This window comes from Sinohyriopsis cumingii, chromosome 11 (assembly GCF_028554795.1).
Source record: "Sinohyriopsis cumingii isolate HCF-2022 chromosome 11, ASM2855479v2, whole genome shotgun sequence".
NCBI classification, from domain to species: domain Eukaryota; kingdom Metazoa; phylum Mollusca; class Bivalvia; order Unionida; family Unionidae; genus Sinohyriopsis; species Sinohyriopsis cumingii.
In genome coordinates, this window is record NC_142971.1 from 23,052,390 (window position 1) to 23,063,110 (window position 10,721).

The window sequence follows — 10,721 nt, forward strand, 5'->3', positions numbered from 1 at the left end:
GGAGGCTTTAATAAAAACATGATTTTCTTGCTTGTCATTATTTACCAATACTACAATCAAAGCAATTTAGATTTTTAGAAAACAAAACAAACACCAATTGAAAAAACTTTCACATTTATTAACAAAACAAATTATCTGCAAAATCATGTAATTATGTAAAGACAGAACATCTAAAGTAAAAATTCTTAAAACTTGACTAAAATGTTATCCACATTAAACAAAATCAAAGGTTTGACTAGTACAGATCATGTCATTTTTCAGAATACTGATAATTGCACTAACAATCAACCAGTAATTCACATTTACATTAAATCTGGAACAAAACACTAAAAAATGTTTACATTTATTAATTTGACAGATGAACAGCAAAGTCATATAATGATTTAAAAAATCTAAGACCATAATTCTTAAGACTAGATCAAAAAGTTAAACAGAAGGTACAATAAAATACAAGTCAGTTTGAGTAATACTGAGTACAAATTATTTTTAAGAATACTGCTTATTCTTGGTTTTTTTTACATCAACACTACCTATAGTCAATGTTTTTGTTGAAGAATATTATCGAGTCTACATTGTCACAGCTTAAACAAACCCGTTTCTTGCTGACATGATGTCCAGCCAGACTAAATACCCTCTCACTAGATACAGATGATGCCGGCATACTTAGGTACTTCTGAGCTAGTAAGCTTAGATGGGGGTAGAACTAACAGTTTTGTTTCCACCACTGTAACATTGTGAGAGATTGGTATCAGATGGAGCAGTAACTAGATATCTGGAAACCTCCTGGTGGATGAAATTTGTTATTGGCTGTTGACTTTCACCATGGCAAACAATATCTAGCAACCAATCATCCATGTTAACATTGACCTTTGCTTTCTTGTTTGGTGGACTAGGTGTAACCAGTTTTATCGTACATTTAGTAGTGATGATACTCTTGGTAGAGGTGGCAATGTGTCTGAAGGCTGTTGATCACTAGTCCCTGGCTCCACGTTGACATTCACTGTGACATCAGCCATATCAAGAGCAACCTTCAAAAGCAGAGCATGTCCATCTGCTTGCTCAATGTCAGGTAGAAACTCAAAATCCTTCATAGTATCATTCAATAAACAGCCTAATAGATCTAGATCTTTGTCCTGTGTTCTACTGTCAAGTTCTTGTCTCATTACATCTTTAAGTTTAGCAACTGGAGGTAGATCATTGGGATACCTTAATGAAGGGTTGGTGATTTGTCTCTACAAACAATGTTTGTTGCATTCACAAACAGTGAGAGAACTTCCATAACTTTTTCAACCCATGCTTGTTCGTCAAATGTATAGACATAATTTTTCAATTTTGCAGCTGCTGACTTTCTTATGTTTGGGTCACTGATAATAGCCATAATAGCAGGTGTCTGCTCAAGCAGTCATTCAAGCATGTCATAAGTGCTATTCCATCTAGTTGGAACATCCATCTTGAACTTGTGTCCTCTAGCACCTGCGTCAGGGTTTGAAACTAACATATGTCCGTTAGTCCGCGACTAATAGTTTTCCTCACGGACTAATAAATATTTTCCAATACAAGTCTGTCTAATAAAAAATGAATGCATGTAATTATTTTAAAGTTTGCTTTCCTGATATTTTTTAATGAATTTCATAACAGAAATGCGGGCAAATAACTTGCTATTTTTAGTAATTGAATTTGTTGTAACTCCCGTATGTAAATCCAGATCACCTAGGCACTTTATATTAAGCATTACAAATAGTGTGCAAGGCGTTATTGTCGCACTGACCAGGATCATAGTTAAACAACGAAAGCAAAGAGAACAATGTGGCGATTTGTACAAGGTGTGGAAAATCAGCCAAAAGGCTGAAGACTGACAATAATGAGGACAAAAGGGAACGCGACAAACAGTATGACAAAGAAAGTAGGAACCGAACTTTTCTAGAGAAGTGGAAATGCGGTCGGCCGTGGCTTAACTTTAACCTTGAAGTAAATACCATGTTTTGCAGCGTCTGCAGAGAGCATTAAAAAATGGAGGATGAAAACAAAAAGCCAATTTGAAGTTGGATGTTCCAATTTTCGGTTGGAAACAATAGTATATCATGAAACCAAATCGCAAATCCACCAGAAATGCATAATCACAAACTGATGGCAAATCAATATAATTTATAATGTGTATAATATGAATCTTTATTGTTGTGTTACGTACATGTATTTTGAGGACTAATGGATTTTGCTGCGGACTAGTGTGTCTTTTGTCCTGTTAGTCCACTTGACTAGTTTAAAATAAAGTTAGTTTTGAACCCTGTGCGTCATGTAGTAACTGCTGCTTGCTCATCAGCAAATCATTTATGCCTGTGCTTTGATGGAAAAACGTCATACGTTTGTGCCCCATTGCAATACATTTGTGACAGTTCTGGAATAGGTAAAACTATTTTCACAGTAAGGTTAATTCTGTGACCATAATAACCAAATTGTGTCCATTGAAGTAAATCAAAAGCCTTTATCTCATTAGTTGTATTATCAGTGACTCCAGTTGGTGTTGGAAGACTCCATCGCCTCTGAGTGGCCAACAGGCTTTCTTTTTATGTTTTGTGACTGCCTTCAACTTTTCAATTCCCAATCTTTGGAAATAAAATGTGCAGACAGTGTACTATAACTTTCTGTATTTAATGAAGTCCATGCATCATGAGTAACAGCTATATCAAGAACACTATATAGTTCCTCTTTCACTTTTTTCTCAGCCAGGTCTTTCTTCTCAGCTAGTTTGGAGGACACTGATTTACGACCTCGAATTTCATAACTGAAAATGTAAAGTTTGAAACATTTAGTCATGGTAGTCAAACAAGACAGGGCATACATGTATTTGGAATATTCCTTGTATCTAAATATAGTGAAAACAATAAATTTATGTTGTTGTTGTTGTTGCTCTAGGGTTTAACGCCATTTTTCAGCACAAGCTAGGCTATACATGGCGGCCAGTATAAGTGGTGGAGGAAGAACCCTGGAAAACCCAGGGAAGAACCACCGACCCATGAGAAGCTACTGGCAGGCTTTCCCACATACCCACGCTAGCCAAGCCTTGGACTCGAACCCACACAGACAGAGGTGAGATGGCAGTGATCTGGAATGGTGAGTGCTTTAGACCACTCGGCCACTCGGGGCCCCTAAATTTATGTAAAGTTTAATTAGACAGGATGGTATTATATTTAATGAAACATTGCTTAATTTAGATATGAGAATTCAAAATTCAACACCTAACAGTGTTGACATCTAGAATCAAATGGATTAACACTTTTTTGTTTTCTCACTGTCAAATAAATAAACATTAATATTCTGTAGTGTTATCATTCAAAACTTACTTTGGATTAAAAAGCATCAAAAAGTTTCTAAAATATTTATGGTCGAGGTTCAGCGGTTCAAGCATATATATATGGCAACTTCAGTTCTGCAGTTCATTTATTTTGTAATAGGGTGCTTGTCTCCTAATACACCACTCCCTCGACAACTCGCACCCTGATAACTTGTGAACCCACTTATAACACGGGGTCAGGCATGGGTCCCATTTTTAAACCAGAAAATACCCCAAAAATTGATCCCTATTTGTTGGACTTGAAGAAAATAGCGATCAAAACTGGTAACAGAAAATTTAATGAATCACTCATTTCATCATCGAAAACAGTAGATAAAACCTGGAAATTTTAATCAACACTATGAAATATAAATTTAAAATAGGTCATACAATTTTTTTTACATTTTCTTTCCAAACAACATTCCTAGTACACTGATATTAACCATATGCAATGATATTTCAATCAATGAAAATGTCACTTAGGCTGAGTGGAGGTAGTACTTCAATAAATAAATACAAATTAAAATAATTTTTTATCAATTGAAATTGTGTTCTAGTTCTATCTTTTAGTTCGTTTTAGGTGTAATCATCATAAATGCAATGTGTCCTCTTGTAATTAAACGTAAAATGCATCAAACTACCGTAACAGCTATGTCTGCGAGCGTTTCTCTGAGAACTAATTAGGTGCCGTCCGTGTTTTGATAACTGACTTCCGGAAGTATTTGTTGTATTGTTGCACTGAATTAAAAGCTGGCATCCTTTGTATTATCATACCAATTATGTCTTTTGAATCAAATAAAGGAGGTGGAATAAAATAAAAGTTAAAGGCACAAAAATCCTACAAATTGAAAATCTAGCGGCCCCGGTCGTATGTCGGGTAAACTCACTTCATTTGATCAATCAAACACTTATAAATGTTATTGTGCATGTAACATAACTACCTTAAATTAACTGACTCTTTCATAACTGTGATAAAAGATAACAAGGAAGCCAAGCGAAACGCATAATGAAAACTTCGTAAAATAAAGAGTTTGATTTCACAGATACGGACCATTATAAGCAAGCGAGTGTCAGAGAATTCTTGCACTGGCACTTAGAGATATCCTCAGGATGATAAGAAGTTTCATTATTAATAACAATTAATTCATGACATCAATCAATACTGTACTACCTGAGCAATACAAAAATTGAGTTTCAACGTAGATGATTATCTTACGAATTAAATGTCGTGTGTATTGAAAAAAGGAATCTTGTTTGGTGGTGTATCAACAGTTAGTCTAGTTCCCTGCTCTGTAGACTCCTGAATTTGCAGGCTAATATTAAACAACATTATGGGAACCAGACTCATCAAGAAAACAAAAAGCAGTGATGTAATACAGATTTTTTTTTATGTGTACACATGATGGTTGTTGAAACCAGTTGGAATGATCTTTCATATGTTGGACATTTTGAAAATAAATGTTATTTAAACAGAATAACAAACAACTTCATTAAAAAAAGTGTTATTAAAAATTAGTATCGACTTGACTGTAAAATCAGGATTCAGTCAATAGTGTAGTCTGTTTGTAGACCCTGTTGTGCGCAAGTTATCGAGGGAGATGTGTAATTGTCTTCGTCATTGAGGACTATATTTTTTTCAAATTATCCTAAAAGATTCCAACTATGGAGTATGCTTTTTTATTTGGAAGTTATGAAGGAATTAAATAATTGAACTCTACTGTAGTGGATTGGACGGCTTATATCATTGTTTACACAGTCCAACAATGCAAGATGTGTTACATGATAATTTTATTCTGGTGTAGCACCAAAACACAATTTGAATACTGTTCTTTTTTACAGTATGTATTGGAATACGTGTTTGCCAAGCATCTAAAGAACCAAATGTATCCCCTTGTTGATTTCAATGAAAATAGCTGAACCTACCTTTGTTTGCGTACTCCTTTCTACAGTTTGCACACGACCTTCGTTGTATCTTTGTCAGTGGACCCTCCTGTGCTTTGTAAAATGTAAAGTATGTCCAAACACAAGAATGAGCTTTTCCTACAGGATATGGAAATATTGTTTTGGGATTAATTTCATCAAAGGCACGTGTATGATATTAAGCGGCATTTTAAAAAATTTGTTTGGAATCCTCGGTTTTCTTCCCAATAAACAAGGGGAGGAAACTAGTCTGTGCTGAGTGCTTAACAGTTGTCTCCCTTACTGTACAATCGATTATGGAGTTTCACAATTGATTAGCGAATTGGTTCCCCCAACCAAATGCTTATGCTTATCGATTATAACCGATAATCGGAACAACACTATTCACTGCTCCTGTCTACTGCAATACTGAACAGCCCAATTTTCATGGCTTCTACAATTTTAAGTGAATTATCTTCTACTAAACACCTAACAATATTTGATGATTTTGTTCTTGCACATGCATATTTTCTGAAATCAGAATTGTTGGAATCAGGAAACATCTGTTGGAACAAAGGATGAACATCGTGTTTTACTGCTAGGGGTAGTCCGTGTTCTATAAAGAACTTGTTAAATAATGCCTCTGCATTTATAAAATATGTGTCCAAAATTTAGTTCTGCTGTAAAAGAGAAGTTACCTTAGTACTGGAGTTAGTAAAACTAACTAAATCAAGGTTTCTTAGTTTTACCACGATGACCAATATTAAATTCCTTTACACACAACCTGCAGTGGGTGTGAAGCTGCCTTAGAATGGGATACTGTATTGTGTAATTCATGCATTCATCTTTGGACTGGTTTTTCGTCTTTTTGTAATCCATCTGTGAAATCATATGAAAAACATTTTTGCCCTAACACACGCTTCAACTAGAATAAATCTGACTTGACTTTTAGCTCCAAATACCTACCAACTGGTACTGTACCAAATATGAACTGGAACAAAGAATCTATGAGCAAAGATTAAAAATTAGAAAACCAGTCTGTTCTCTCCACACCAAGCCATAAGCTGCTATAAATAGAAACCAAGGTCAATAGTTTGAAAGGAGAAACCAGCATGTTCCTTGGAAAGATGGCAGTGGATATAACTAGAACATAATACTGTTAAAAAACTGCATGCAAGTCTATGGACAAGCGTACTCTTGTGTCGTTATGTAAAAGTCATCTTTTCTAGAATACGGTCTGATAGATTAATGGGATATTAATAAAATGGAGAAAACAAATTTTTCATTTTTTGGGGAGTGGGTATACCAAAAATGTGTAATCCGAATACATTTGCGCGCAAGGCGCAATTTAGTGGGAAAAAAGCATAATGATTACGCCAAAAGCATGGTTGGCATGTATGCATTTCCCCCAATATTTTCTTTTATATACTATGTACATTTGTAAATTATACCTCAAGAACAGTCTGGTTATATTCTCTAGTGACCATTTCATTATACACACTGTACAAAATATGCTCAACTTTTGGACAACTTATTTTTGTTTGCAGGCAATAAAATAAGTTGTTTGTATTTGCTATGAACAAAAGCAATAGAAAGAATTATATTTCGTTCACAGGGGCTTGTATTGTTGCTTACAATTGACCTGTCACACATGTACTATATAATAATACGAATAAACACAGATATTTCAAGCTATGCTATGTATTTAGCTCAGGCATTTGAATGTGTATCCCTATCATAAGTTTTACATCACCCTGATCAAGCCTGCTTAATAATATGCAAGAACAATGTGCTGAATGGAATACAACCTTCTCATTGGCCAAGTGAAAAGAAGTTATAAATAAATACAGAACGTCATTTTCTTTAAAACAATGAGAGGACAGTATTCCATTCAATGGGATCTCACTTGCATATTAAGCGGGTGCAATCACGGCCATATCGAGCAATAATGTGATAGGGATACACAGTCGAATGCCTGAGTTAAATACAGGTACCAAATTTATTAAGCTACACAAAGTGTAGCTTGAAATAGCGTTTATTCTTAAACAGGTCATGCGAGCAAGGAGACAAGTGTCCTCCCTTGAAGTTATTATAGAATGTGTGCATGTGAAATGGATTTTTAATGTAGCTTTAACAATTTTTCAGTCATATCGCTATGATGTCTGCAGTGTGGCAGTTTATAGTGATGTCTAGCATTGGGGCATCATGTCGCAAACATGTAGCATAATGTCCCACCCAGTCACATTATCCTGGCACCAGACCGACCAGTCCTAACACTAACCTCTTAATGCTGAGCGCCAAACAAGGCAGCTGTTAGCACCAGTTTTAGAAGTCTTGGGTATGACTCTGCCGGGGATCAAACCCCCAACCTCCCACATCTGAGGTGGACACTCAACCACGAGGCCACCAGAGCGGTCAGTTATTATATAGTACAAGTATGACAGGTCAAATGCAAGCAATGATATGAGCCCCTGCGATTTCATTTGATAATTTGTTATTTCTGATGCTTTGACCTCTTCAAAAATACATTTTTATGAACCGGAGATGAAATTTTAAATTTGGCCTGTTATCCCTAACTTTAGTTTGTGGAAATGGGTCAATATTTATCCTACAATGTAAGACATAGCATGTGTTGTTTTTGTTTTAGTGATATGTCTTACTATCCAAATGATGGAAATGTAATGCCTGTTCCGATGTCAGTTGACATTGGAATGAGTAGTCAGTTTCAGCACTATTTCACACACTTGGCTGCCTATATCGATACTCTTCCACAAATTTATGTGTAATTAACATACAAACTGTGGTCTTTATCCTGGCAAAAAGAAAATATGACACCAGCAAATGGATGCATTTTCATGTTCCGTTGACATACATTTGAATTTGTTGCAATGGGACATTAGTTGAGGTATGCCAAAGTATGTTTAACCCTTTACCTCATGCAAGCGTCTTTGGACACCTCTACTCCATTCTCATGGAAGCGCCTTTTGACACACGCTGTAAACATCAGCCATTTTGAGTTGATTTTCAAAGCCCCACCTTTGGGGAAAACCCCCCTATTAGATACTACATTCATTTCTGCGAATGACAATTATGTCAGATCATGTGGTCACTGTTAATGCACTGGTCGATATCTGCTATTTAAAGTAACTGGGTTGTAATCTCCACTCTCCAAAATGGCAGTCACTGATTTCATTCAGTGCTTACAAATTTTTCATGATTAAAATCACAACTCTGAAAGATTCAATAACTTAGGTAAAGGCTCTGATATTGATGTAGGCAGCAATTAGTTTTTATAAATTATCAAATTCTGATGACTTAGTGATGTAGACACAGACGAAAAACGTTAATTTCGAGTATAGGAAATGGCAGCTACGGTTGGTCACGCAGCCTCGCTGACATTTTTGGTACATATATGTGGAAAAATTTAAGAGTAAAGTGCGATTGTTATAGCTGTGTAATTATTTTTCATGGAAGAATTTTTTTATGTGCTTCAAAATCGAGAGAGAACTCATTCACCGTCATGTCAGTGAGGCAGCGTGACCAACCATAACTGCCATTTCCGATACTCAAAATTTACAAGGTTTTCGCGTGCGTCTACATCACTAAGTCATCTGAATCTGATAATTTATAAAAACTAATTGCTGCCTACATCAATATCTGAGACTTTACCTAATTTATTGAATCTTTCGTGGTTGTTATTCTAATCATGAAAACTTCGTATGTACTGAATGCAATCTGTAGCTGCCATTTTGGAGAGTGGAGATTACGACCCAGTTACTTTAAATAGCAGATATCGACCAGTGCATGAATAGCGACCACGTGATCTGACATAATTGTCATTCGCAGAAACGAATGTAGTATCTAATAAGGGGGTTTTCCCCGAAGGTGGCGCTACGAAAACTAGCTCAAAATGGCTGATGTTTACAGCAGGCGTCAAAAGGCGCTTCCATGTGAATCTTGTAGAGGCGTCAAAAGGCGCTTCCATGCTAATGGAGTAGGGGCGTCCAAAGATGCTTGCACGAGGTAAAGGGTTAACAGTTCACAGGAATGCCTATGCGTATGCAGTTGACTAGGTAACAGATGTTCTATTTATATCGCGCTGCACTTTGTAACTATGAGGTAAAGGGTTAAGTAGGTTCATGTGATGGATATGTTTCTTGAACGAAATGAAACGTTGCTTACATTTCCAATAGGCATAATATATTTTTTATTAATTTCATTAAAGAATAATATTTCAACTTAACCCAATTTTGGCATTATTGGCTTTCATAGCTTTGCAACTGAAATGTTATTGGTGTTGTTGGGTTTAATGCCATTTTTCATCACACGACAGGCTATGCATGGCGGCCAGTATTAATGGTGGAGGAAGAACCACCAACACACAAGCTACTGGCAAGCTTTCTCACATACCCATGTTGGCCAAATCCAAGACTCGAACCCACGCAGAGGTGAGATGGCAGTGATCCGTAACAGAGAACGCTTTAGACCACTCAGGGCCCCCAACTGAAATGTAGGCCAATGAAACTTAAAAACAGGTCCATTTCTTTCGTTAGAATTTGAATTTATTAGAGAAAAGACACCAGGGTAAGTAAAGTCTGGCAAAAACATTATAACTTTACTTTGTAGAAAAGCATCGTTATTGGTTGCCAGTTGTGTGTGATATTCCTGAAAATTTGACTTTCGTTACATTGTTAGTGACATCAAAACACGATACACTACGCATTTATTTAGGCAGTAAGACCCATCTCCCCCCAGAACCAAAATATCGGGCGATGTGTCTTACGTTGTAGAACTAGGTCGATTTGGGCTGCCAAGTGTGCGAGATATTCCTGAAAATTTGACTTCTCGGTCCGATGTTAGTTCACATCGGAACACACTACAAAACAACGTTATTTAGTCAGAAATACGGCGACCTAAAACGAAAGAAACACACAAACACGGCGAGGAGGCGTCTTACACTGTCAAACTAGAAACAGCCACCGTGGCGTCGGCGAACTGTAATACTGATTCTCAAGACATCAGTTTGATGCTGCCACGTAAGCTATTCGGTTCAGTCTTTTACAACTGCTGATAATGCAAAACTATAACTCAAAATATACCTTATTCAAATAATGTAAATAAGGGGCGATCGCGTTTAAATATGCCTCGACCAACAAATATCAGTCTAAATAAACGTCTTGTAACACGGTTACTTTTTTTCACCACTTTGCGGAAAACGGTCTGGTGAATCGTTGTATTTCCAAACTGGGTAAAACTCGTGCAAAATTACGAGTTTGGGTTTAATGTACAGCTGCTTAAAAAATATGCGTTTCCAAACGGTTATATCCGTGACAAAATATCACATCACGATCTATTATTTCTATCTGTCTTTCAATACCATGTAACCCATTTCTTGGGCTCTTGTAAATGTGCATCTATGCAATTATATGAGTGTAAAACAGGTTTATAAAAGTGTATGCAGAAAATAAAAATAATGGTGTTGTCTTAAATC

The 10,721-nt window shown here is 36.3% G+C and overlaps 1 protein-coding gene across 3 annotated transcripts in view; it reads right to left on the reverse strand.

Annotated features, from left to right (window-relative positions):
* The window catches only part of LOC149787768 (uncharacterized), a 46,026-nt gene extending 35,574 nt beyond the window's left edge, over nucleotides 1–10,452 (reverse strand). For 2 of the 3 annotated variants that reach the window (XM_089973963.1, XM_089973961.1), the window contains exon 1: nucleotides 10,330–10,452. The gene's annotated coding sequence lies outside the window, so the exon portion shown is untranslated. Of the gene's footprint in view, nucleotides 1–10,187 lie in introns of all 3 variants that reach the window. The other variant, XM_089973962.1, reaches the window with a different exon arrangement.
* Between the last annotated feature and the right edge of the window lie 269 nt (nucleotides 10,453–10,721).